A 21,927-nucleotide genomic window follows, 5' to 3' on the forward strand; every position below is an offset into this window, starting at 1 on the left:
TGACTTTGTGTGGTTCACATAGAGAGAGAGCAGCCAAATAGCCCTGCTTTGTTTCTGAAAGACGCATCAGAAATTGCTTAAAATGCCGACTGGGGAATCAGGCTCGTTGGTCTAGGGGTATGATTCTCGCTTCGGGTGCGAGAGGTCCCGGGTTCAAATCCCGGACGAGCCCATGCTGTGGAATTATTTTTAGGCTGCTTATTATATAGGGCCATTTCTTCTTTTCAATGCTATAAGACGCCGTGTATGGTGAGAAAGTTCCTTTCCCTCTACGCTATTTCCCACTTTTGGCGTATAGAATTTCAGTGCCGGACTTCTTTGCAACTGCTTTTCTGGGGTGGACCATCAGTGTAGGAAAATTAAATGCAAAGTGTTTTTCTAGTGTGATTTCAGGTATGGTTTTAAAATCGCCTTTTGGAATAAAAGTGGTCCTCGTTCCTTTCTTCCAAAGAAAGAGATCGGGTAAGGAGGGTCCAACTTTGAGCTTCATGGACATTGGCCCTTGGTCTGTGCATTCCAGCCCACTACATGCCAAGAAGATTCGTGCAAGCGTGTCTGTTTCTGTAGTGTAGTGGTTATCACGTTCGCTTTACACGCGAAAGGTCCCTGGTTCGAGACCGGGCAGAAACAGCAGCTTTCTGTTTTTCACACAGTTTGCATTTACTCTCTCAACTTATAGGAAAGCTGAGATAATGGAAGCTGTCTATCCCTCACCAGCGTGATGTACTGTGCTCCAGGGGCATCAGTGACAGCTCAAAAAGAGAAGTGACGATAGTTTGCGCTATTCGTTTGCACGTCCTTGTGTACTGAAGGTTGGGCCTACTTCATGAAAGCAAGGCATGAGAGCAGAAATGGTTTTATTGACCTCACCGAGAGCATACACCTAGAACAAACAAAATGTCTGAAGGATAGAGGCATTTTCATTTCTTGTTCGATGACGGCCATGGAAAAGACAGCAACCATATTGCAGAAGAGAGCAGCATGTGCAGTTGCTTGCTTTGGGTGAAGCATTCACTAACTCGCTGCCAATAACCCCCGGAGCCGGTGCGAAAGGCGACTCTTGTGTGCCTCGGCTCGTTGGTCTAGGGGTATGATTCTCGCTTAGGGTGCGAGAGGTCCCGGGTTCAAATCCCGGACGAGCCCTTTTTCAGAGGTAAACATACGAATCCTACTCAAAACTCACAATGCCTGACTATTTCTCATTACACTCGCCGCATTGTTGCACAAAATATTTTGAACCTCAGAAGAAACATCGATCACCATGCTTTTTCTGCCTTCATGCTTAGTCTGTGTGTGTCCCAGGTGATGCTTTCCCAAGGTGTACTTGCTGGCATTTAGGCATCAGATATTTGTCTGTCGATGCCTGCATAAGTCAATTTTTAATACGTCTAATTGCAAGCATGTTGGCTGATATCTCTGCAGTTTTCACACTTGCTCCTCGCTTTCTGAGTGGCTGCTGATACAGCAGAATAGAAGTAGAGAGAATCCTTGAGAGGAACCTTGCTCTAACAGTAAAACACAGCAAGTGAGTTTCTGTAGTGTAGTGGTCATCACGTTCGCCTAACACGCGAAAGGTCCCCGGTTCGAGACCGGGCAGAAACACTGTGCATGAGCTGCTTTTATGTGCACCCTCTAAAACCTTATTATCTCAATGCAAGCTTAAGAAGAGGCGGTCCTTGAACCCAGCGAGCCGTGGGAAACTTCCTTTACTTTTGCAAGACGAAACAAATTAATCCGCATCCATCAGTGGTCGCTCTTGTGCCTAGCTTTTTTTTTGTCATGCCATGTTGTATTGTGGGGTCTTTACACTTGTGACATTGCTGTGAACGTTGTAAGTGCAAACATTGGCAGGTGCAGTCAGAAGAGTCAGATCTGTGCACACCCAGGGCTGTCAGGATGGCCGAGTGGTCTAAGGCGCCAGACTCAAGAGAGCTTGATCTTCAGTGCAACTGAGACTTCTGGTCTCCTCATGGAGGCGTGGGTTCAAATCCCACTTCTGACAGGTTTCTTTTACACCCTTAAATCGTCCTGTTTTTTGCAGTGCATTCCCCACACACCACAATCTTTGCACGGACCTGTAACATATGACGAGAAATCCACCAACGATCAGGCTGGTCCCTCAATCACAATTCCATGTATTCCTGGAAGGGACACCTCAGGCACACCTTCCGTTAAATTTGCACTCCATCACACAAACTGCCGTGCTGGTTTCTCATTAAGCAGTTGATCCCATCTTTGTTGTGAGGCTCTCCTGCCACCTTTTGGGCGGAGAAGGCACTGTCCCTGCAACAACACAGGCAGACATGTTCAACAGGGCTTCCTGGTTATGTGGGAGGAGCAGATTGTCATTGGTCCCCCCTTGCGAATTTTAATTTACATAAGGAAGACAGAGAGGTAGCTGGGAGTAGGCAGTACACACGGACATTGAACTCTATCTTGTGATTTGCAGCCAATTCTAGATTGAGGCAGGAGGAAAGGAGGTGATTTGCCCAACAATGGCCATACTGGGAATTCAGCCACCCTGGGGCTCCCAGGTGAGTGTTTCAGTCCTGCGAGCCACTCATATAAATCTCGCCTGATCGAGCCTGATCGAGCGCTGAGTGAGCGTGTTTGAATCCAAGAATCAAATGCCTCTGTCTTAGGAGCAAGAATTGGCAGGCCCTCCCTTGCATCTGGGGTGGAAGTCTATGGGGTAAGTGTCCAGGACTTGCAGAGGAGTACAAGTGCCAGAAAGTGCCTGCAGTTCTCATCAGCGCCTTTTTTCTGCTCTCTGGCAGCTAGGATATCGACTGATCCCTTCCTTGCAAGAGTGAAAAAAACAACACCTTGAGAGAAAACATGACTTTGTGTGGTTCACATAGAGAGAGAGCAGCCAAATAGCCCTGCTTTGTTTCTGAAAGACGCATCAGAAATTGCTTAAAATGCCGACTGGGGAATCAGGCTCGTTGGTCTAGGGGTATGATTCTCGCTTCGGGTGCGAGAGGTCCCGGGTTCAAATCCCGGACGAGCCCATGCTGTGGAATTATTTTTAGGCTGCTTATTATATAGGGCCATTTCTTCTTTTCAATGCTATAAGACGCCGTGTATGGTGAGAAAGTTCCTTTCCCTCTACGCTATTTCCCACTTTTGGCGTATAGAATTTCAGTGCCGGACTTCTTTGCAACTGCTTTTCTGGGGTGGACCATCAGTGTAGGAAAATTAAATGCAAAGTGTTTTTCTAGTGTGATTTCAGGTATGGTTTTAAAATCGCCTTTTGGAATAAAAGTGGTCCTCGTTCCTTTCTTCCAAAGAAAGAGATCGGGTAAGGAGGGTCCAACTTTGAGCTTCATGGACATTGGCCCTTGGTCTGTGCATTCCAGCCCACTACATGCCAAGAAGATTCGTGCAAGCGTGTCTGTTTCTGTAGTGTAGTGGTTATCACGTTCGCTTTACACGCGAAAGGTCCCTGGTTCGAGACCGGGCAGAAACAGCAGCTTTCTGTTTTTCACACAGTTTGCATTTACTCTCTCAACTTATAGGAAAGCTGAGATAATGGAAGCTGTCTATCCCTCACCAGCATGATGTACTGTGCTCCAGGGGCATCAGTGACAGCTCAAAAAGAGAAGTGACGATAGTTTGCGCTATTCGTTTGCACGTCCTTGTGTACTGAAGGTTGGGCCTACTTCATGAAAGCAAGGCATGAGAGCAGAAATGGTTTTATTGACCTCACCGAGAGCATACACCTAGAACAAACAAAATGTCTGAAGGATAGAGGCATTTTCATTTCTTGTTCGATGACGGCCATGGAAAAGACAGCAACCATATTGCAGAAGAGAGCAGCATGTGCAGTTGCTTGCTTTGGGTGAAGCATTCACTAACTCGCTGCCAATAACCCCCGGAGCCGGTGCGAAAGGCGACTCTTGTGTGCCTCGGCTCGTTGGTCTAGGGGTATGATTCTCGCTTAGGGTGCGAGAGGTCCCGGGTTCAAATCCCGGATGAGCCCTTTTTCAGAGGTAAACATACGAATCCTACTCAAAACTCACAATGCCTGACTATTTCTCATTACACTCGCCGCATTGTTGCACAAAATATTTTGAACCTCAGAAGAAACATGGATCACCATGCTTTTTCTGCCTTCATGCTTAGTCTGTGTGTGTCCCAGGTGATGCTTTCCCAAGGTGTACTTGCTGGCATTTAGGCATCAGATATTTGTCTGTCGATGCCTGCATAAGTCAATTTTTAATACGTCTAATTGCAAGCATGTTGGCTGATATCTCTGCAGTTTTCACACTTGCTCCTCGCTTTCTGAGTGGCTGCTGATACAGCAGAATAGAAGTAGAGAGAATCCTTGAGAGGAACCTTGCTCTAACAGTAAAACACAGCAAGTGAGTTTCTGTAGTGTAGTGGTCATCACGTTCGCCTAACACGCGAAAGGTCCCCGGTTCGAGACCGGGCAGAAACACTGTGCATGAGCTGCTTTTATGTGCACCCTCTAAAACCTTATTATCTCAATGCAAGCTTAAGAAGAGGCGGTCCTTGAACCCAGCGAGCCGTGGGAAACTTCCTTTACTTTTGCAAGACGAAACAAATTAATCCGCATCCATCAGTGGTCGCTCTTGTGCCTAGCTTTTTTTTTGTCATGCCATGTTGTTTTGTGGGGTCTTTACACTTGTGACATTGCTGTGAACGTTGTAAGTGCAAACATTGGCAGGTGCAGTCAGAAGAGTCAGATCTGTGCACACCCAGGGCTGTCAGGATGGCCGAGTGGTCTAAGGCGCCAGACTCAAGAGAGCTTGATCTTCAGTGCAACTGAGACTTCTGGTCTCCTCATGGAGGCGTGGGTTCAAATCCCACTTCTGACAGGTTTCTTTTACACCCTTAAATCGTCCTGTTTTTTGCAGTGCATTCCCCACACACCACAATCTTTGCACGGACCTGTAACATATGACGAGAAATCCACCAACGATCAGGCTGGTCCCTTAATCACAATTCCATGTATTCCTGGAAGGGACACCTCAGGCACACCTTCCGTTAAATTTGCACTCCATCACACAAACTGCCGTGCTGGTTTCTCATTAAGCAGTTGATCCCATCTTTGTTGTGAGGCTCTCCTGCCACCTTTTGGGCGGAGAAGGCACTGTCCCTGCAACAACACAGGCAGACATGTTCAACAGGGCTTCCTGGTTATGTGGGAGGAGCAGATTGTCATTGGTCCCCCCTTGCGAATTTTAATTTACATAAGGAAGACAGAGAGGTAGCTGGGAGTAGGCAGTACACACGGACATTGAACTCTATCTTGTGATTTGCAGCCAATTCTAGATTGAGGCAGGAGGAAAGGAGGTGATTTGCCCAACAATGGCCATACTGGGAATTCAGCCACCCTGGGGCTCCCAGGTGAGTGTTTCAGTCCTGCGAGCCACTCATATAAATCTCGCCTGATCGAGCCTGATCGAGCGCTGAGTGAGCGTGTTTGAATCCAAGAATCAAATGCCTCTGTCTTAGGAGCAAGAATTGGCAGGCCCTCCCTTGCATCTGGGGTGGAAGTCTATGGGGTAAGTGTCCAGGACTTGCAGAGGAGTACAAGTGCCAGAAAGTGCCTGCAGTTCTCATCAGCGCCTTTTTTCTGCTCTCTGGCAGCTAGGATATCGACTGATCCCTTCCTTGCAAGAGTGAAAAAAACAACACCTTGAGAGAAAACATGACTTTGTGTGGTTCACATAGAGAGAGAGCAGCCAAATAGCCCTGCTTTGTTTCTGAAAGACGCATCAGAAATTGCTTAAAATGCCGACTGGGGAATCAGGCTCGTTGGTCTAGGGGTATGATTCTCGCTTCGGGTGCGTGAGGTCCCGGGTTCAAATCCCGGACGAGCCCATGCTGTGGAATTATTTTTAGGCTGCTTATTATATAGGGCCATTTCTTCTTTTCAATGCTATAAGACGCCGTGTATGGTGAGAAAGTTCCTTTCCCTCTACGCTATTTCCCACTTTTGGCGTATAGAATTTCAGTGCCGGACTTCTTTGCAACTGCTTTTCTGGGGTGGACCATCAGTGTAGGAAAATTAAATGCAAAGTGTTTTTCTAGTGTGATTTCAGGTATGGTTTTAAAATCGCCTTTTGGAATAAAAGTGGTCCTCGTTCCTTTCTTCCAAAGAAAGAGATCGGGTAAGGAGGGTCCAACTTTGAGCTTCATGGACATTGGCCCTTGGTCTGTGCATTCCAGCCCACTACATGCCAAGAAGATTCGTGCAAGCGTGTCTGTTTCTGTAGTGTAGTGGTTATCACGTTCGCTTTACACGCGAAAGGTCCCTGGTTCGAGACCGGGCAGAAACAGCAGCTTTCTGTTTTTCACACAGTTTGCATTTACTTTCTCAACTTATAGGAAAGCTGAGATAATGGAAGCTGTCTATCCCTCACCAGCGTGATGTACTGTGCTCCAGGGGCATCAGTGACAGCTCAAAAAGAGAAGTGACGATAGTTTGCGCTATTCGTTTGCACGTCCTTGTGTACTGAAGGTTGGGCCTACTTCATGAAAGCAAGGCATGAGAGCAGAAATGGTTTTATTGACCTCACCGAGAGCATACACCTAGAACAAACAAAATGTCTGAAGGATAGAGGCATTTTCATTTCTTGTTCGATGACGGCCATGGAAAAGACAGCAACCATATTGCAGAAGAGAGCAGCATGTGCAGTTGCTTGCTTTGGGTGAAGCATTCACTAACTCGCTGCCAATAACCCCCGGAGCCGGTGCGAAAGGCGACTCTTGTGTGCCTCGGCTCGTTGGTCTAGGGGTATGATTCTCGCTTAGGGTGCGAGAGGTCCCGGGTTCAAATCCCGGACGAGCCCTTTTTCAGAGGTAAACATACGAATCCTACTCAAAACTCACAATGCCTGACTATTTCTCATTACACTCGCCGCATTGTTGCACAAAATATTTTGAACCTCAGAAGAAACATGGATCACCATGCTTTTTCTGCCTTCATGCTTAGTCTGTGTGTGTCCCAGGTGATGCTTTCCCAAGGTGTACTTGCTGGCATTTAGGCATCAGATATTTGTCTGTCGATGCCTGCATAAGTCAATTTTTAATACGTCTAATTGCAAGCATGTTGGCTGATATCTCTGCAGTTTTCACACTTGCTCCTCGCTTTCTGAGTGGCTGCTGATACAGCAGAATAGAAGTAGAGAGAATCCTTGAGAGGAACCTTGCTCTAACAGTAAAACACAGCAAGTGAGTTTCTGTAGTGTAGTGGTCATCACGTTCGCCTAACACGCGAAAGGTCCCCGGTTCGAGACTGTGCATGAGCTGCTTTTATGTGCACCCTCTAAAACCTTATTATCTCAATGCAAGCTTAAGAAGAGGCGGTCCTTGAACCCAGCGAGCCGTGGGAAACTTCCTTTACTTTTGCAAGACGAAACAAATTAATCCGCATCCATCAGTGGTCGCTCTTGTGCCTAGCTTTTTTTTTGTCATGCCATGTTGTATTGTGGGGTCTTTACACTTGTGACATTGCTGTGAACGTTGTAAGTGCAAACATTGGCAGGTGCAGTCAGAAGAGTCAGATCTGTGCACACCCAGGGCTGTCAGGATGGCCGAGTGGTCTAAGGCGCCAGACTCAAGAGAGCTTGATCTTCAGTGCAACTGAGACTTCTGGTCTCCTCATGGAGGCGTGGGTTCAAATCCCACTTCTGACAGGTTTCTTTTACACCCTTAAATCGTCCTGTTTTTTGCAGTGCATTCCCCACACACCACAATCTTTGCACGGACCTGTAACATATGACGAGAAATCCACCAACGATCAGGCTGGTCCCTCAATCACAATTCCATGTATTCCTGGAAGGGACACCTCAGGCACACCTTCCGTTAAATTTGCACTCCATCACACAAACTGCCGTGCTGGTTTCTCATTAAGCAGTTGATCCCATCTTTGTTGTGAGGCTCTCCTGCCACCTTTTGGGCGGAGAAGGCACTGTCCCTGCAACAACACAGGCAGACATGTTCAACAGGGCTTCCTGGTTATGTGGGAGGAGCAGATTGTCATTGGTCCCCCCTTGCGAATTTTAATTTACATAAGGAAGACAGAGAGGTAGCTGGGAGTAGGCAGTACACACGGACATTGAACTCTATCTTGTGATTTGCAGCCAATTCTAGATTGAGGCAGGAGGAAAGGAGGTGATTTGCCCAACAATGGCCATACTGGGAATTCAGCCACCCTGGGGCTCCCAGGTGAGTGTTTCAGTCCTGCGAGCCACTCATATAAATCTCGCCTGATCGAGCCTGATCGAGCGCTGAGTGAGCGTGTTTGAATCCAAGAATCAAATGCCTCTGTCTTAGGAGGAAGAATTGGCAGGCCCTCCCTTGCATCTGGGGTGGAAGTCTATGGGGTAAGTGTCCAGGACTTGCAGAGGAGTACAAGTGCCAGAAAGTGCCTGCAGTTCTCATCAGCGCCTTTTTTCTGCTCTCTGGCAGCTAGGATATCGACTGATCCCTTCCTTGCAAGAGTGAAAAAAACAACACCTTGAGAGAAAACATGACTTTGTGTGGTTCACATAGAGAGAGAGCAGCCAAATAGCCCTGCTTTGTTTCTGAAAGACGCATCAGAAATTGCTTAAAATGCCGACTGGGGAATCAGGCTCGTTGGTCTAGGGGTATGATTCTCGCTTCGGGTGCGAGAGGTCCCGGGTTCAAATCCCGGACGAGCCCATGCTGTGGAATTATTTTTAGGCTGCTTATTATATAGGGCCATTTCTTCTTTTCAATGCTATAAGACGCCGTGTATGGTGAGAAAGTTCCTTTCCCTCTACGCTATTTCCCACTTTTGGCGTATAGAATTTCAGTGCCGGACTTCTTTGCAACTGCTTTTCTGGGGTGGACCATCAGTGTAGGAAAATTAAATGCAAAGTGTTTTTCTAGTGTGATTTCAGGTATGGTTTTAAAATCGCCTTTTGGAATAAAAGTGGTCCTCGTTCCTTTCTTCCAAAGAAAGAGATCGGGTAAGGAGGGTCCAACTTTGAGCTTCATGGACATTGGCCCTTGGTCTGTGCATTCCAGCCCACTACATGCCAAGAAGATTCGTGCAAGCGTGTCTGTTTCTGTAGTGTAGTGGTTATCACGTTTGCTTTACACGCGAAAGGTCCCTGGTTCGAGACCGGGCAGAAACAGCAGCTTTCTGTTTTTCACACAGTTTGCATTTACTCTCTCAACTTATAGGAAAGCTGAGATAATGGAAGCTGTCTATCCCTCACCAGCGTGATGTACTGTGCTCCAGGGGCATCAGTGACAGCTCAAAAAGAGAAGTGACGATAGTTTGCGCTATTCGTTTGCACGTCCTTGTGTACTGAAGGTTGGGCCTACTTCATGAAAGCAAGGCATGAGAGCAGAAATGGTTTTATTGACCTCACCGAGAGCATACACCTAGAACAAACAAAATGTCTGAAGGATAGAGGCATTTTCATTTCTTGTTCGATGACGGCAATGGAAAAGACAGCAACCATATTGCAGAAGAGAGCAGCATGTGCAGTTGCTTGCTTTGGGTGAAGCATTCACTAACTCGCTGCCAATAACCCCCGGAGCCGGTGCGAAAGGCGACTCTTGTGTGCCTCGGCTCGTTGGTCTAGGGGTATGATTCTCGCTTAGGGTGCGAGAGGTCCCGTGTTCAAATCCCGGACGAGCCCTTTTTCAGAGGTAAACATACGAATCCTACTCAAAACTCACAATGCCTGACTATTTCTCATTACACTCGCCGCATTGTTGCACAAAATATTTTGAACCTCAGAAGAAACATGGATCACCATGCTTTTTCTGCCTTCATGCTTAGTCTGTGTGTGTCCCAGGTGATGCTTTCCCAAGGTGTACTTGCTGGCATTTAGGCATCAGATATTTGTCTGTCGATGCCTGCATAAGTCAATTTTTAATACGTCTAATTGCAAGCATGTTGGCTGATATCTCTGCAGTTTTCACACTTGCTCCTCGCTTTCTGAGTGGCTGCTGATACAGCAGAATAGAAGTAGAGAGAATCCTTGAGAGGAACCTTGCTCTAACAGTAAAACACAGCAAGTGAGTTTCTGTAGTGTAGTGGTCATCACGTTCGCCTAACACGCGAAAGGTCCCCGGTTCGAGACCGGGCAGAAACACTGTGCATGAGCTGCTTTTATGTGCACCCTCTAAAACCTTATTATCTCAATGCAAGCTTAAGAAGAGGCGGTCCTTGAACCCAGCGAGCCGTGGGAAACTTCCTTTACTTTTGCAAGACGAAACAAATTAATCCGCATCCATCAGTGGTCGCTCTTGTGCCTAGCTTTTTTTTTGTCATGCCATGTTGTATTGTGGGGTCTTTACACTTGTGACATTGCTGTGAACGTTGTAAGTGCAAACATTGGCAGGTGCAGTCAGAAGAGTCAGATCTGTGCACACCCAGGGCTGTCAGTATGGCCGAGTGGTCTAAGGCGCCAGACTCAAGAGAGCTTGATCTTCAGTGCAACTGAGACTTCTGGTCTCCTCATGGAGGCGTGGGTTCAAATCCCACTTCTGACAGGTTTCTTTTACACCCTTAAATCGTCCTGTTTTTTGCAGTGCATTCCCCACACACCACAATCTTTGCACGGACCTGTAACATATGACGAGAAATCCACCAACGATCAGGCTGGTCCCTCAATCACAATTCCATGTATTCCTGGAAGGGACACCTCAGGCACACCTTCCGTTAAATTTGCACTCCATCACACAAACTGCCGTGCTGGTTTCTCATTAAGCAGTTGATCCCATCTTTGTTGCGAGGCTCTCCTGCCACCTTTTGGGCGGAGAAGGCACTGTCCCTGCAACAACACAGGCAGACATGTTCAACAGGGCTTCCTGGTTATGTGGGAGGAGCAGATTGTCATTGGTCCCCCCTTGCGAATTTTAATTTACATAAGGAAGACAGAGAGGTAGCTGGGAGTAGGCAGTACACACGGACATTGAACTCTATCTTGTGATTTGCAGCCAATTCTAGATTGAGGCAGGAGGAAAGGAGGTGATTTGCCCAACAATGGCCATACTGGGAATTCAGCCACCCTGGGGCTCCCAGGTGAGTGTTTCAGTCCTGCGAGCCACTCATATAAATCTCGCCTGATCGAGCCTGATCGAGCGCTGAGTGAGCGTGTTTGAATCCAAGAATCAAATGCCTCTGTCTTAGGAGGAAGAATTGGCAGGCCCTCCCTTGCATCTGGGGTGGAAGTCTATGGGGTAAGTGTCCAGGACTTGCAGAGGAGTACAAGTGCCAGAAAGTGCCTGCAGTTCTCATCAGCGCCTTTTTTCTGCTCTCTGGCAGCTAGGATATCGACTGATCCCTTCCTTGCAAGAGTGAAAAAAACAACACCTTGAGAGAAAACATGACTTTGTGTGGTTCACATAGAGAGAGAGCAGCCAAATAGCCCTGCTTTGTTTCTGAAAGACGCATCAGAAATTGCTTAAAATGCCGACTGGGGAATCAGGCTCGTTGGTCTAGGAGTATGATTCTCGCTTCGGGTGCGAGAGGTCCCGGGTTCAAATCCCGGACGAGCCCATGCTGTGGAATTATTTTTAGGCTGCTTATTATATAGGGCCATTTCTTCTTTTCAATGCTATAAGACGCCGTGTATGGTGAGAAAGTTCCTTTCCCTCTACGCTATTTCCCACTTTTGGCGTATAGAATTTCAGTGCCGGACTTCTTTGCAACTGCTTTTCTGGGGTGGACCATCAGTGTAGGAAAATTAAATGCAAAGTGTTTTTCTAGTGTGATTTCAGGTATGGTTTTAAAATCGCCTTTTGGAATAAAAGTGGTCCTCGTTCCTTTCTTCCAAAGAAAGAGATCGGGTAAGGAGGGTCCAACTTTGAGCTTCATGGACATTGGCCCTTGGTCTGTGCATTCCAGCCCACTACATGCCAAGAAGATTCGTGCAAGCGTGTCTGTTTCTGTAGTGTAGTGGTTATCACGTTCGCTTTACACGCGAAAGGTCCCTGGTTCGAGACCGGGCAGAAACAGCAGCTTTCTGTTTTTCACACAGTTTGCATTTACTCTCTCAACTTATAGGAAAGCTGAGATAATGGAAGCTGTCTATCCCTCACCAGCGTGATGTACTGTGCTCCAGGGGCATCAGTGACAGCTCAAAAAGAGAAGTGACGATAGTTTGCGCTATTCGTTTGCACGTCCTTGTGTACTGAAGGTTGGGCCTACTTCATGAAAGCAAGGCATGAGAGCAGAAATGGTTTTATTGACCTCACCGAGAGCATACACCTAGAACAAACAAAATGTCTGAAGGATAGAGGCATTTTCATTTCTTGTTCGATGACGGCCATGGAAAAGACAGCAACCATATTGCAGAAGAGAGCAGCATGTGCAGTTGCTTGCTTTGGGTGAAGCATTCACTAACTCGCTGCCAATAACCCCCGGAGCCGGTGCGAAAGGCGACTCTTGTGTGCCTCGGCTCGTTGGTCTAGGGGTATGATTCTCGCTTAGGGTGCGAGAGGTCCCGGGTTCAAATCCCGGACGAGCCCTTTTTCAGAGGTAAACATACGAATCCTACTCAAAACTCACAATGCCTGACTATTTCTCATTACACTCGCCGCATTGTTGCACAAAATATTTTGAACCTCAGAAGAAACATGGATCACCATGCTTTTTCTGCCTTCATGCTTAGTCTGTGTGTGTCCCAGGTGATGCTTTCCCAAGGTGTACTTGCTGGCATTTAGGCATCAGATATTTGTCTGTCGATGCCTGCATAAGTCAATTTTTAATACGTCTAATTGCAAGCATGTTGGCTGATATCTCTGCAGTTTTCACACTTGCTCCTCGCTTTCTGAGTGGCTGCTGATACAGCAGAATAGAAGTAGAGAGAATCCTTGAGAGGAACCTTGCTCTAACAGTAAAACACAGCAAGTGAGTTTCTGTAGTGTAGTGGTCATCACGTTCGCCTAACACGCGAAAGGTCCCCGGTTCGAGACTGTGCATGAGCTGCTTTTATGTGCACCCTCTAAAACCTTATTATCTCAATGCAAGCTTAAGAAGAGGCGGTCCTTGAACCCAGCGAGCCGTGGGAAACTTCCTTTACTTTTGCAAGACGAAACAAATTAATCCGCATCCATCAGTGGTCGCTCTTGTGCCTAGCTTTTTTTTTGTCATGCCATGTTGTATTGTGGGGTCTTTACACTTGTGACATTGCTGTGAACGTTGTAAGTGCAAACATTGGCAGGTGCAGTCAGAAGAGTCAGATCTGTGCACACCCAGGGCTGTCAGGATGGCCGAGTGGTCTAAGGCGCCAGACTCAAGAGAGCTTGATCTTCAGTGCAACTGAGACTTCTGGTCTCCTCATGGAGGCGTGGGTTCAAATCCCACTTCTGACAGGTTTCTTTTACACCCTTAAATCGTCCTGTTTTTTGCAGTGCATTCCCCACACACCACAATCTTTGCACGGACCTGTAACATATGACGAGAAATCCACCAACGATCAGGCTGGTCCCTCAATCACAATTCCATGTATTCCTGGAAGGGACACCTCAGGCACACCTTCCGTTAAATTTGCACTCCATCACACAAACTGCCGTGCTGGTTTCTCATTAAGCAGTTGATCCCATCTTTGTTGTGAGGCTCTCCTGCCACCTTTTGGGCGGAGAAGGCACTGTCCCTGCAACAACACAGGCAGACATGTTCAACAGGGCTTCCTGGTTATGTGGGAGGAGCAGATTGTCATTGGTCCCCCCTTGCGAATTTTAATTTACATAAGGAAGACAGAGAGGTAGCTGGGAGTAGGCAGTACACACGGACATTGAACTCTATCTTGTGATTTGCAGCCAATTCTAGATTGAGGCAGGAGGAAAGGAGGTGATTTGCCCAACAATGGCCATACTGGGAATTCAGCCACCCTGGGGCTCCCAGGTGAGTGTTTCAGTCCTGCGAGCCACTCATATAAATCTCGCCTGATCGAGCCTGATCGAACGCTGAGTGAGCGTGTTTGAATCCAAGAATCAAATGCCTCTGTCTTAGGAGGAAGAATTGGCAGGCCCTCCCTTGCATCTGGGGTGGAAGTCTATGGGGTAAGTGTCCAGGACTTGCAGAGGAGTACAAGTGCCAGAAAGTGCCTGCAGTTCTCATCAGCGCCTTTTTTCTGCTCTCTGGCAGCTAGGATATCGACTGATCCCTTCCTTGCAAGAGTGAAAAAACAACACCTTGAGAGAAAACATGACTTTGTGTGGTTCACATAGAGAGAGAGCAGCCAAATAGCCCTGCTTTGTTTCTGAAAGACGCATCAGAAATTGCTTAAAATGCCGACTGGGGAATCAGGCTCGTTGGTCTAGGGGTATGATTCTCGCTTCGGGTGCGAGAGGTCCCGGGTTCAAATCCCGGACGAGCCCATGCTGTGGAATTATTTTTAGGCTGCTTATTATATAGGGCCATTTCTTCTTTTCAATGCTATAAGACGCCGTGTATGGTGAGAAAGTTCCTTTCCCTCTACGCTATTTCCCACTTTTGGCGTATAGAATTTCAGTGCCGGACTTCTTTGCAACTGCTTTTCTGGGGTGGACCATCAGTGTAGGAAAATTAAATGCAAAGTGTTTTTCTAGTGTGATTTCAGGTATGGTTTTAAAATCGCCTTTTGGAATAAAAGTGGTCCTCGTTCCTTTCTTCCAAAGAAAGAGATCGGGTAAGGAGGGTCCAACTTTGAGCTTCATGGACATTGGCCCTTGGTCTGTGCATTCCAGCCCACTACATGCCAAGAAGATTCGTGCAAGCGTGTCTGTTTCTGTAGTGTAGTGGTTATCACGTTCGCTTTACACGCGAAAGGTCCCTGGTTCGAGACCGGGCAGAAACAGCAGCTTTCTGTTTTTCACACAGTTTGCATTTACTCTCTCAACTTATAGGAAAGCTGAGATAATGGAAGCTGTCTATCCCTCACCAGCGTGATGTACTGTGCTCCAGGGGCATCAGTGACAGCTCAAAAAGAGAAGTGACGATAGTTTGCGCTATTCGTTTGCACGTCCTTGTGTACTGAAGGTTGGGCCTACTTCATGAAAGCAAGGCATGAGAGCAGAAATGGTTTTATTGACCTCACCGAGAGCATACACCTAGAACAAACAAAATGTCTGAAGGATAGAGGCATTTTCATTTCTTGTTCGATGACGGCCATGGAAAAGACAGCAACCATATTGCAGAAGAGAGCAGCATGTGCAGTTGCTTGCTTTGGGTGAAGCATTCACTAACTCGCTGCCAATAACCCCCGGAGCCGGTGCGAAAGGCGACTCTTGTGTGCCTCGGCTCGTTGGTCTAGGGGTATGATTCTCGCTTAGGGTGCGAGAGGTCCCGGGTTCAAATCCCGGACGAGACCTTTTTCAGAGGTAAACATACGAATCCTACTCAAAACTCACAATGCCTGACTATTTCTCATTACACTCGCCGCATTGTTGCACAAAATATTTTGAACCTCAGAAGAAACATGGATCACCATGCTTTTTCTGCCTTCATGCTTAGTCTGTGTGTGTCCCAGGTGATGCTTTCCCAAGGTGTACTTGCTGGCATTTAGGCATCAGATATTTGTCTGTCGATGCCTGCATAAGTCAATTTTTAATACGTCTAATTGCAAGCATGTTGGCTGATATCTCTGCAGTTTTCACACTTGCTCCTCGCTTTCTGAGTGGCTGCTGATACAGCAGAATAGAAGTAGAGAGAATCCTTGAGAGGAACCTTGCTCTAACAGTAAAACACAGCAAGTGAGTTTCTGTAGTGTAGTGGTCATCACGTTCGCCTAACACGCGAAAGGTCCCCGGTTCGAGACCGGGCAGAAACACTGTGCATGAGCTGCTTTTATGTGCACCCTCTAAAACCTTATTATCTCAATGCAAGCTTAAGAAGAGGCGGTCCTTGAACCCAGCGAGCCGTGGGAAACTTCCTTTACTTTTGCAAGACGAAACAAATTAATCCGCATCCATCAGTGGTCGCTCTTGTGCCTAGCTTTTTTTTTGTCATGCCATGTTGTATTGTGGGGTCTTTACACTTGTGACATTGCTGTGAACGTTGTAAGTGCAAACATTGGCAGGTGCAGTCAGAAGAGTCAGATCTGTGCACACCCAGGGCTGTCAGGATGGCCGAGTGGTCTAAGGCGCCAGACTCAAGAGAGCTTGATCTTCAGTGCAACTGAGACTTCTGGTCTCCTCATGGAGGCGTGGGTTCAAATCCCACTTCTGACAGGTTTCTTTTACACCCTTAAATCGTCCTGTTTTTTGCAGTGCATTCCCCACACACCACAATCTTTGCACGGACCTGTAACATATGACGAGAAATCCACCAACGATCAGGCTGGTCCCTCAATCACAATTCCATGTATTCCTGGAAGGGACACCTCAGGCACACCTTCCGTTAAATTTGCACTCCATCACACAAACTGCCGTGCTGGTTTCTCATTAAGCAGTTGATCCCATCTTTGTTGTGAGGCTCTCCTGCCACCTTTTGGGCGGAGAAGGCACTGTCCCTGCAACAACACAGGCAGACATGTTCAACAGGGCTTCCTGGTTATGTGGGAGGAGCAGATTGTCATTGGTCCCCCCTTGCGAATTTTAATTTACATAAGGAAGACAGAGAGGTAGCTGGGAGTAGGCAGTACACACGGACATTGAACTCTATCTTGTGATTTGCAGCCAATTCTAGATTGAGGCAGGAGGAAAGGAGGTGATTTGCCCAACAATGGCCATACTGGGAATTCAGCCACCCTGGGGCTCCCAGGTGAGTGTTTCAGTCCTGCGAGCCACTCATATAAATCTCGCCTGATCGAGCCTGATCGAGCGCTGAGTGAGCGTGTTTGAATCCAAGAATCAAATGCCTCTGTCTTAGGAGCAAGAATTGGCAGGCCCTCCCTTGCATCTGGGGTGGAAGTCTATGGGGTAAGTGTCCAGGACTTGCAGAGGAGTACAAGTGCCAGAAAGTGCCTGCAGTTCTCATCAGCGCCTTTTTTCTGCTCTCTGGCAGCTAGGATATCGACTGATCCCTTCCTTGCAAGAGTGAAAAAAACAACACCTTGAGAGAAAACATGACTTTGTGTGGTTCACATAGAGAGAGAGCAGCCAAATAGCCCTGCTTTGTTTCTGAAAGACGCATCAGAAATTGCTTAAAATGCCGACTGGGGAATCAGGCTCGTTGGTCTAGGGGTATGATTCTCGCTTCGGGTGCGAGAGGTCCCGGGTTCAAATCCCGGACGAGCCCATGCTGTGGAATTATTTTTAGGCTGCTTATTATATAGGGCCATTTCTTCTTTTCAATGCTATAAGACGCCGTGTATGGTGAGAAAGTTCCTTTCCCTCTACGCTATTTCCCACTTTTGGCGTATAGAATTTCAGTGCCGGACTTCTTTGCAACTGCTTTTCTGGGGTGGACCATCAGTGTAGGAAAATTAAATGCAAAGTGTTTTTCTAGTGTGATTTCAGGTATGGTTTTAAAATCGCCTTTTGGAATAAAAGTGGTCCTCGTTCCTTTCTTCCAAAGAAAGAGATCGGGTAAGGAGGGTCCAACTTTGAGCTTCATGGACATTGGCCCTTGGTCTGTGCATTCCAGCCCACTACATGCCAAGAAGATTCGTGCAAGCGTGTCTGTTTCTGTAGTGTAGTGGTTATCACGTTCGCTTTACACGCGAAAGGTCCCTGGTTCGAGACCGGGCAGAAACAGCAGCTTTCTGTTTTTCACACAGTTTGCATTTACTCTCTCAACTTATAGGAAAGCTGAGATAATGGAAGCTGTCTATCCCTCACCAGCATGATGTACTGTGCTCCAGGGGCATCAGTGACAGCTCAAAAAGAGAAGTGACGATAGTTTGCGCTATTCGTTTGCACGTCCTTGTGTACTGAAGGTTGGGCCTACTTCATGAAAGCAAGGCATGAGAGCAGAAATGGTTTTATTGACCTCACCGAGAGCATACACCTAGAACAAACAAAATGTCTGAAGGATAGAGGCATTTTCATTTCTTGTTCGATGACGGCCATGGAAAAGACAGCAACCATATTGCAGAAGAGAGCAGCATGTGCAGTTGCTTGCTTTGGGTGAAGCATTCACTAACTCGCTGCCAATAACCCCCGGAGCCGGTGCGAAAGGCGACTCTTGTGTGCCTCGGCTCGTTGGTCTAGGGGTATGATTCTCGCTTAGGGTGCGAGAGGTCCCGGGTTCAAATCCCGGATGAGCCCTTTTTCAGAGGTAAACATACGAATCCTACTCAAAACTCACAATGCCTGACTATTTCTCATTACACTCGCCGCATTGTTGCACAAAATATTTTGAACCTCAGAAGAAACATGGATCACCATGCTTTTTCTGCCTTCATGCTTAGTCTGTGTGTGTCCCAGGTGATGCTTTCCCAAGGTGTACTTGCTGGCATTTAGGCATCAGATATTTGTCTGTCGATGCCTGCATAAGTCAATTTTTAATACGTCTAATTGCAAGCATGTTGGCTGATATCTCTGCAGTTTTCACACTTGCTCCTCGCTTTCTGAGTGGCTGCTGATACAGCAGAATAGAAGTAGAGAGAATCCTTGAGAGGAACCTTGCTCTAACAGTAAAACACAGCAAGTGAGTTTCTGTAGTGTAGTGGTCATCACGTTCGCCTAACACGCGAAAGGTCCCCGGTTCGAGACCGGGCAGAAACACTGTGCATGAGCTGCTTTTATGTGCACCCTCTAAAACCTTATTATCTCAATGCAAGCTTAAGAAGAGGCGGTCCTTGAACCCAGCGAGCCGTGGGAAACTTCCTTTACTTTTGCAAGACGAAACAAATTAATCCGCATCCATCAGTGGTCGCTCTTGTGCCTAGCTTTTTTTTTGTCATGCCATGTTGTTTTGTGGGGTCTTTACACTTGTGACATTGCTGTGAACGTTGTAAGTGCAAACATTGGCAGGTGCAGTCAGAAGAGTCAGATCTGTGCACACCCAGGGCTGTCAGGATGGCCGAGTGGTCTAAGGCGCCAGACTCAAGAGAGCTTGATCTTCAGTGCAACTGAGACTTCTGGTCTCCTCATGGAGGCGTGGGTTCAAATCCCACTTCTGACAGGTTTCTTTTACACCCTTAAATCGTCCTGTTTTTTGCAGTGCATTCCCCACACACCACAATCTTTGCACGGACCTGTAACATATGACGAGAAATCCACCAACGATCAGGCTGGTCCCTTAATCACAATTCCATGTATTCCTGGAAGGGACACCTCAGGCACACCTTCCGTTAAATTTGCACTCCATCACACAAACTGCCGTGCTGGTTTCTCATTAAGCAGTTGATCCCATCTTTGTTGTGAGGCTCTCCTGCCACCTTTTGGGCGGAGAAGGCACTGTCCCTGCAACAACACAGGCAGACATGTTCAACAGGGCTTCCTGGTTATGTGGGAGGAGCAGATTGTCATTGGTCCCCCCTTGCGAATTTTAATTTACATAAGGAAGACAGAGAGGTAGCTGGGAGTAGGCAGTACACACGGACATTGAACTCTATCTTGTGATTTGCAGCCAATTCTAGATTGAGGCAGGAGGAAAGGAGGTGATTTGCCCAACAATGGCCATACTGGGAATTCAGCCACCCTGGGGCTCCCAGGTGAGTGTTTCAGTCCTGCGAGCCACTCATATAAATCTCGCCTGATCGAGCCTGATCGAGCGCTGAGTGAGCGTGTTTGAATCCAAGAATCAAATGCCTCTGTCTTAGGAGCAAGAATTGGCAGGCCCTCCCTTGCATCTGGGGTGGAAGTCTATGGGGTAAGTGTCCAGGACTTGCAGAGGAGTACAAGTGCCAGAAAGTGCCTGCAGTTCTCATCAGCGCCTTTTTTCTGCTCTCTGGCAGCTAGGATATCGACTGATCCCTTCCTTGCAAGAGTGAAAAAAACAACACCTTGAGAGAAAACATGACTTTGTGTGGTTCACATAGAGAGAGAGCAGCCAAATAGCCCTGCTTTGTTTCTGAAAGACGCATCAGAAATTGCTTAAAATGCCGACTGGGGAATCAGGCTCGTTGGTCTAGGGGTATGATTCTCGCTTCGGGTGCGTGAGGTCCCGGGTTCAAATCCCGGACGAGCCCATGCTGTGGAATTATTTTTAGGCTGCTTATTATATAGGGCCATTTCTTCTTTTCAATGCTATAAGACGCCGTGTATGGTGAGAAAGTTCCTTTCCCTCTACGCTATTTCCCACTTTTGGCGTATAGAATTTCAGTGCCGGACTTCTTTGCAACTGCTTTTCTGGGGTGGACCATCAGTGTAGGAAAATTAAATGCAAAGTGTTTTTCTAGTGTGATTTCAGGTATGGTTTTAAAATCGCCTTTTGGAATAAAAGTGGTCCTCGTTCCTTTCTTCCAAAGAAAGAGATCGGGTAAGGAGGGTCCAACTTTGAGCTTCATGGACATTGGCCCTTGGTCTGTGCATTCCAGCCCACTACATGCCAAGAAGATTCGTGCAAGCGTGTCTGTTTCTGTAGTGTAGTGGTTATCACGTTCGCTTTACACGCGAAAGGTCCCTGGTTCGAGACCGGGCAGAAACAGCAGCTTTCTGTTTTTCACACAGTTTGCATTTACTTTCTCAACTTATAGGAAAGCTGAGATAATGGAAGCTGTCTATCCCTCACCAGCGTGATGTACTGTGCTCCAGGGGCATCAGTGACAGCTCAAAAAGAGAAGTGACGATAGTTTGCGCTATTCGTTTGCACGTCCTTGTGTACTGAAGGTTGGGCCTACTTCATGAAAGCAAGGCATGAGAGCAGAAATGGTTTTATTGACCTCACCGAGAGCATACACCTAGAACAAACAAAATGTCTGAAGGATAGAGGCATTTTCATTTCTTGTTCGATGACGGCCATGGAAAAGACAGCAACCATATTGCAGAAGAGAGCAGCATGTGCAGTTGCTTGCTTTGGGTGAAGCATTCACTAACTCGCTGCCAATAACCCCCGGAGCCGGTGCGAAAGGCGACTCTTGTGTGCCTCGGCTCGTTGGTCTAGGGGTATGATTCTCGCTTAGGGTGCGAGAGGTCCCGGGTTCAAATCCCGGACGAGCCCTTTTTCAGAGGTAAACATACGAATCCTACTCAAAACTCACAATGCCTGACTATTTCTCATTACACTCGCCGCATTGTTGCACAAAATATTTTGAACCTCAGAAGAAACATGGATCACCATGCTTTTTCTGCCTTCATGCTTAGTCTGTGTGTGTCCCAGGTGATGCTTTCCCAAGGTGTACTTGCTGGCATTTAGGCATCAGATATTTGTCTGTCGATGCCTGCATAAGTCAATTTTTAATACGTCTAATTGCAAGCATGTTGGCTGATATCTCTGCAGTTTTCACACTTGCTCCTCGCTTTCTGAGTGGCTGCTGATACAGCAGAATAGAAGTAGAGAGAATCCTTGAGAGGAACCTTGCTCTAACAGTAAAACACAGCAAGTGAGTTTCTGTAGTGTAGTGGTCATCACGTTCGCCTAACACGCGAAAGGTCCCCGGTTCGAGACTGTGCATGAGCTGCTTTTATGTGCACCCTCTAAAACCTTATTATCTCAATGCAAGCTTAAGAAGAGGCGGTCCTTGAACCCAGCGAGCCGTGGGAAACTTCCTTTACTTTTGCAAGACGAAACAAATTAATCCGCATCCATCAGTGGTCGCTCTTGTGCCTAGCTTTTTTTTTGTCATGCCATGTTGTATTGTGGGGTCTTTACACTTGTGACATTGCTGTGAACGTTGTAAGTGCAAACATTGGCAGGTGCAGTCAGAAGAGTCAGATCTGTGCACACCCAGGGCTGTCAGGATGGCCGAGTGGTCTAAGGCGCCAGACTCAAGAGAGCTTGATCTTCAGTGCAACTGAGACTTCTGGTCTCCTCATGGAGGCGTGGGTTCAAATCCCACTTCTGACAGGTTTCTTTTACACCCTTAAATCGTCCTGTTTTTTGCAGTGCATTCCCCACACACCACAATCTTTGCACGGACCTGTAACATATGACGAGAA

The 21,927-nt window shown here is 47.2% G+C and overlaps 32 non-coding genes across 32 annotated transcripts; all 32 read left to right on the forward strand.

Annotated features, from left to right (window-relative positions):
- The first annotated feature begins 100 nt into the window (after positions 1-100).
- Positions 101-172, forward strand: TRNAP-CGG (transfer RNA proline (anticodon CGG)). Its single transcript has one exon. It is a non-coding gene; the product is annotated as a tRNA-Pro (tRNA).
- A 385-nt stretch (positions 173-557) lies between these two features.
- On the forward strand, positions 558-630 carry TRNAV-UAC (transfer RNA valine (anticodon UAC)). Its single transcript has one exon. It is a non-coding gene; the product is annotated as a tRNA-Val (tRNA).
- Positions 631-1,071: 441 nt separating this feature from the next.
- Positions 1,072-1,143, forward strand: TRNAP-AGG (transfer RNA proline (anticodon AGG)). The gene has a single exon. It is a non-coding gene; the product is annotated as a tRNA-Pro (tRNA).
- Positions 1,144-1,529: 386 nt separating this feature from the next.
- On the forward strand, positions 1,530-1,602 carry TRNAV-AAC (transfer RNA valine (anticodon AAC)). Its single transcript has one exon. It is a non-coding gene; the product is annotated as a tRNA-Val (tRNA).
- Positions 1,603-1,890: 288 nt separating this feature from the next.
- TRNAL-CAA (transfer RNA leucine (anticodon CAA)) lies at positions 1,891-2,002 on the forward strand. The gene is made up of 2 exons: positions 1,891-1,928; positions 1,957-2,002. It is a non-coding gene; the product is annotated as a tRNA-Leu (tRNA).
- Positions 2,003-2,939: 937 nt separating this feature from the next.
- TRNAP-CGG (transfer RNA proline (anticodon CGG)) lies at positions 2,940-3,011 on the forward strand. The gene has a single exon. It is a non-coding gene; the product is annotated as a tRNA-Pro (tRNA).
- Positions 3,012-3,396: 385 nt separating this feature from the next.
- On the forward strand, positions 3,397-3,469 carry TRNAV-UAC (transfer RNA valine (anticodon UAC)). Its single transcript has one exon. It is a non-coding gene; the product is annotated as a tRNA-Val (tRNA).
- A 441-nt stretch (positions 3,470-3,910) lies between these two features.
- Positions 3,911-3,982, forward strand: TRNAP-AGG (transfer RNA proline (anticodon AGG)). The gene has a single exon. It is a non-coding gene; the product is annotated as a tRNA-Pro (tRNA).
- Positions 3,983-4,368: 386 nt separating this feature from the next.
- TRNAV-AAC (transfer RNA valine (anticodon AAC)) lies at positions 4,369-4,441 on the forward strand. Its single transcript has one exon. It is a non-coding gene; the product is annotated as a tRNA-Val (tRNA).
- Positions 4,442-4,729: 288 nt separating this feature from the next.
- On the forward strand, positions 4,730-4,841 carry TRNAL-CAA (transfer RNA leucine (anticodon CAA)). The gene is made up of 2 exons: positions 4,730-4,767; positions 4,796-4,841. It is a non-coding gene; the product is annotated as a tRNA-Leu (tRNA).
- Positions 4,842-6,235: 1,394 nt separating this feature from the next.
- On the forward strand, positions 6,236-6,308 carry TRNAV-UAC (transfer RNA valine (anticodon UAC)). Its single transcript has one exon. It is a non-coding gene; the product is annotated as a tRNA-Val (tRNA).
- A 441-nt stretch (positions 6,309-6,749) lies between these two features.
- Positions 6,750-6,821, forward strand: TRNAP-AGG (transfer RNA proline (anticodon AGG)). Its single transcript has one exon. It is a non-coding gene; the product is annotated as a tRNA-Pro (tRNA).
- Positions 6,822-7,555: 734 nt separating this feature from the next.
- Positions 7,556-7,667, forward strand: TRNAL-CAA (transfer RNA leucine (anticodon CAA)). The gene is made up of 2 exons: positions 7,556-7,593; positions 7,622-7,667. It is a non-coding gene; the product is annotated as a tRNA-Leu (tRNA).
- Positions 7,668-8,604: 937 nt separating this feature from the next.
- Positions 8,605-8,676, forward strand: TRNAP-CGG (transfer RNA proline (anticodon CGG)). The gene has a single exon. It is a non-coding gene; the product is annotated as a tRNA-Pro (tRNA).
- Positions 8,677-9,061: 385 nt separating this feature from the next.
- TRNAV-UAC (transfer RNA valine (anticodon UAC)) lies at positions 9,062-9,134 on the forward strand. Its single transcript has one exon. It is a non-coding gene; the product is annotated as a tRNA-Val (tRNA).
- An 899-nt stretch (positions 9,135-10,033) lies between these two features.
- Positions 10,034-10,106, forward strand: TRNAV-AAC (transfer RNA valine (anticodon AAC)). The gene has a single exon. It is a non-coding gene; the product is annotated as a tRNA-Val (tRNA).
- A 1,337-nt stretch (positions 10,107-11,443) lies between these two features.
- On the forward strand, positions 11,444-11,515 carry TRNAP-CGG (transfer RNA proline (anticodon CGG)). Its single transcript has one exon. It is a non-coding gene; the product is annotated as a tRNA-Pro (tRNA).
- Positions 11,516-11,900: 385 nt separating this feature from the next.
- Positions 11,901-11,973, forward strand: TRNAV-UAC (transfer RNA valine (anticodon UAC)). Its single transcript has one exon. It is a non-coding gene; the product is annotated as a tRNA-Val (tRNA).
- Positions 11,974-12,414: 441 nt separating this feature from the next.
- Positions 12,415-12,486, forward strand: TRNAP-AGG (transfer RNA proline (anticodon AGG)). Its single transcript has one exon. It is a non-coding gene; the product is annotated as a tRNA-Pro (tRNA).
- A 734-nt stretch (positions 12,487-13,220) lies between these two features.
- TRNAL-CAA (transfer RNA leucine (anticodon CAA)) lies at positions 13,221-13,332 on the forward strand. The gene is made up of 2 exons: positions 13,221-13,258; positions 13,287-13,332. It is a non-coding gene; the product is annotated as a tRNA-Leu (tRNA).
- A 936-nt stretch (positions 13,333-14,268) lies between these two features.
- TRNAP-CGG (transfer RNA proline (anticodon CGG)) lies at positions 14,269-14,340 on the forward strand. Its single transcript has one exon. It is a non-coding gene; the product is annotated as a tRNA-Pro (tRNA).
- Positions 14,341-14,725: 385 nt separating this feature from the next.
- TRNAV-UAC (transfer RNA valine (anticodon UAC)) lies at positions 14,726-14,798 on the forward strand. The gene has a single exon. It is a non-coding gene; the product is annotated as a tRNA-Val (tRNA).
- An 899-nt stretch (positions 14,799-15,697) lies between these two features.
- TRNAV-AAC (transfer RNA valine (anticodon AAC)) lies at positions 15,698-15,770 on the forward strand. Its single transcript has one exon. It is a non-coding gene; the product is annotated as a tRNA-Val (tRNA).
- A 288-nt stretch (positions 15,771-16,058) lies between these two features.
- TRNAL-CAA (transfer RNA leucine (anticodon CAA)) lies at positions 16,059-16,170 on the forward strand. The gene is made up of 2 exons: positions 16,059-16,096; positions 16,125-16,170. It is a non-coding gene; the product is annotated as a tRNA-Leu (tRNA).
- A 937-nt stretch (positions 16,171-17,107) lies between these two features.
- Positions 17,108-17,179, forward strand: TRNAP-CGG (transfer RNA proline (anticodon CGG)). The gene has a single exon. It is a non-coding gene; the product is annotated as a tRNA-Pro (tRNA).
- Positions 17,180-17,564: 385 nt separating this feature from the next.
- Positions 17,565-17,637, forward strand: TRNAV-UAC (transfer RNA valine (anticodon UAC)). The gene has a single exon. It is a non-coding gene; the product is annotated as a tRNA-Val (tRNA).
- Positions 17,638-18,078: 441 nt separating this feature from the next.
- Positions 18,079-18,150, forward strand: TRNAP-AGG (transfer RNA proline (anticodon AGG)). Its single transcript has one exon. It is a non-coding gene; the product is annotated as a tRNA-Pro (tRNA).
- Positions 18,151-18,536: 386 nt separating this feature from the next.
- On the forward strand, positions 18,537-18,609 carry TRNAV-AAC (transfer RNA valine (anticodon AAC)). Its single transcript has one exon. It is a non-coding gene; the product is annotated as a tRNA-Val (tRNA).
- Positions 18,610-18,897: 288 nt separating this feature from the next.
- TRNAL-CAA (transfer RNA leucine (anticodon CAA)) lies at positions 18,898-19,009 on the forward strand. The gene is made up of 2 exons: positions 18,898-18,935; positions 18,964-19,009. It is a non-coding gene; the product is annotated as a tRNA-Leu (tRNA).
- Positions 19,010-20,403: 1,394 nt separating this feature from the next.
- Positions 20,404-20,476, forward strand: TRNAV-UAC (transfer RNA valine (anticodon UAC)). The gene has a single exon. It is a non-coding gene; the product is annotated as a tRNA-Val (tRNA).
- Positions 20,477-20,917: 441 nt separating this feature from the next.
- On the forward strand, positions 20,918-20,989 carry TRNAP-AGG (transfer RNA proline (anticodon AGG)). Its single transcript has one exon. It is a non-coding gene; the product is annotated as a tRNA-Pro (tRNA).
- Positions 20,990-21,723: 734 nt separating this feature from the next.
- Positions 21,724-21,835, forward strand: TRNAL-CAA (transfer RNA leucine (anticodon CAA)). The gene is made up of 2 exons: positions 21,724-21,761; positions 21,790-21,835. It is a non-coding gene; the product is annotated as a tRNA-Leu (tRNA).
- The last annotated feature ends 92 nt before the right edge of the window (positions 21,836-21,927 follow it).

Source organism: Triturus cristatus, chromosome 10, assembly GCF_964204655.1.
Source record: "Triturus cristatus chromosome 10, aTriCri1.1, whole genome shotgun sequence".
Classification (NCBI taxonomy): Eukaryota; Metazoa; Chordata; class Amphibia; order Caudata; family Salamandridae; genus Triturus; species Triturus cristatus.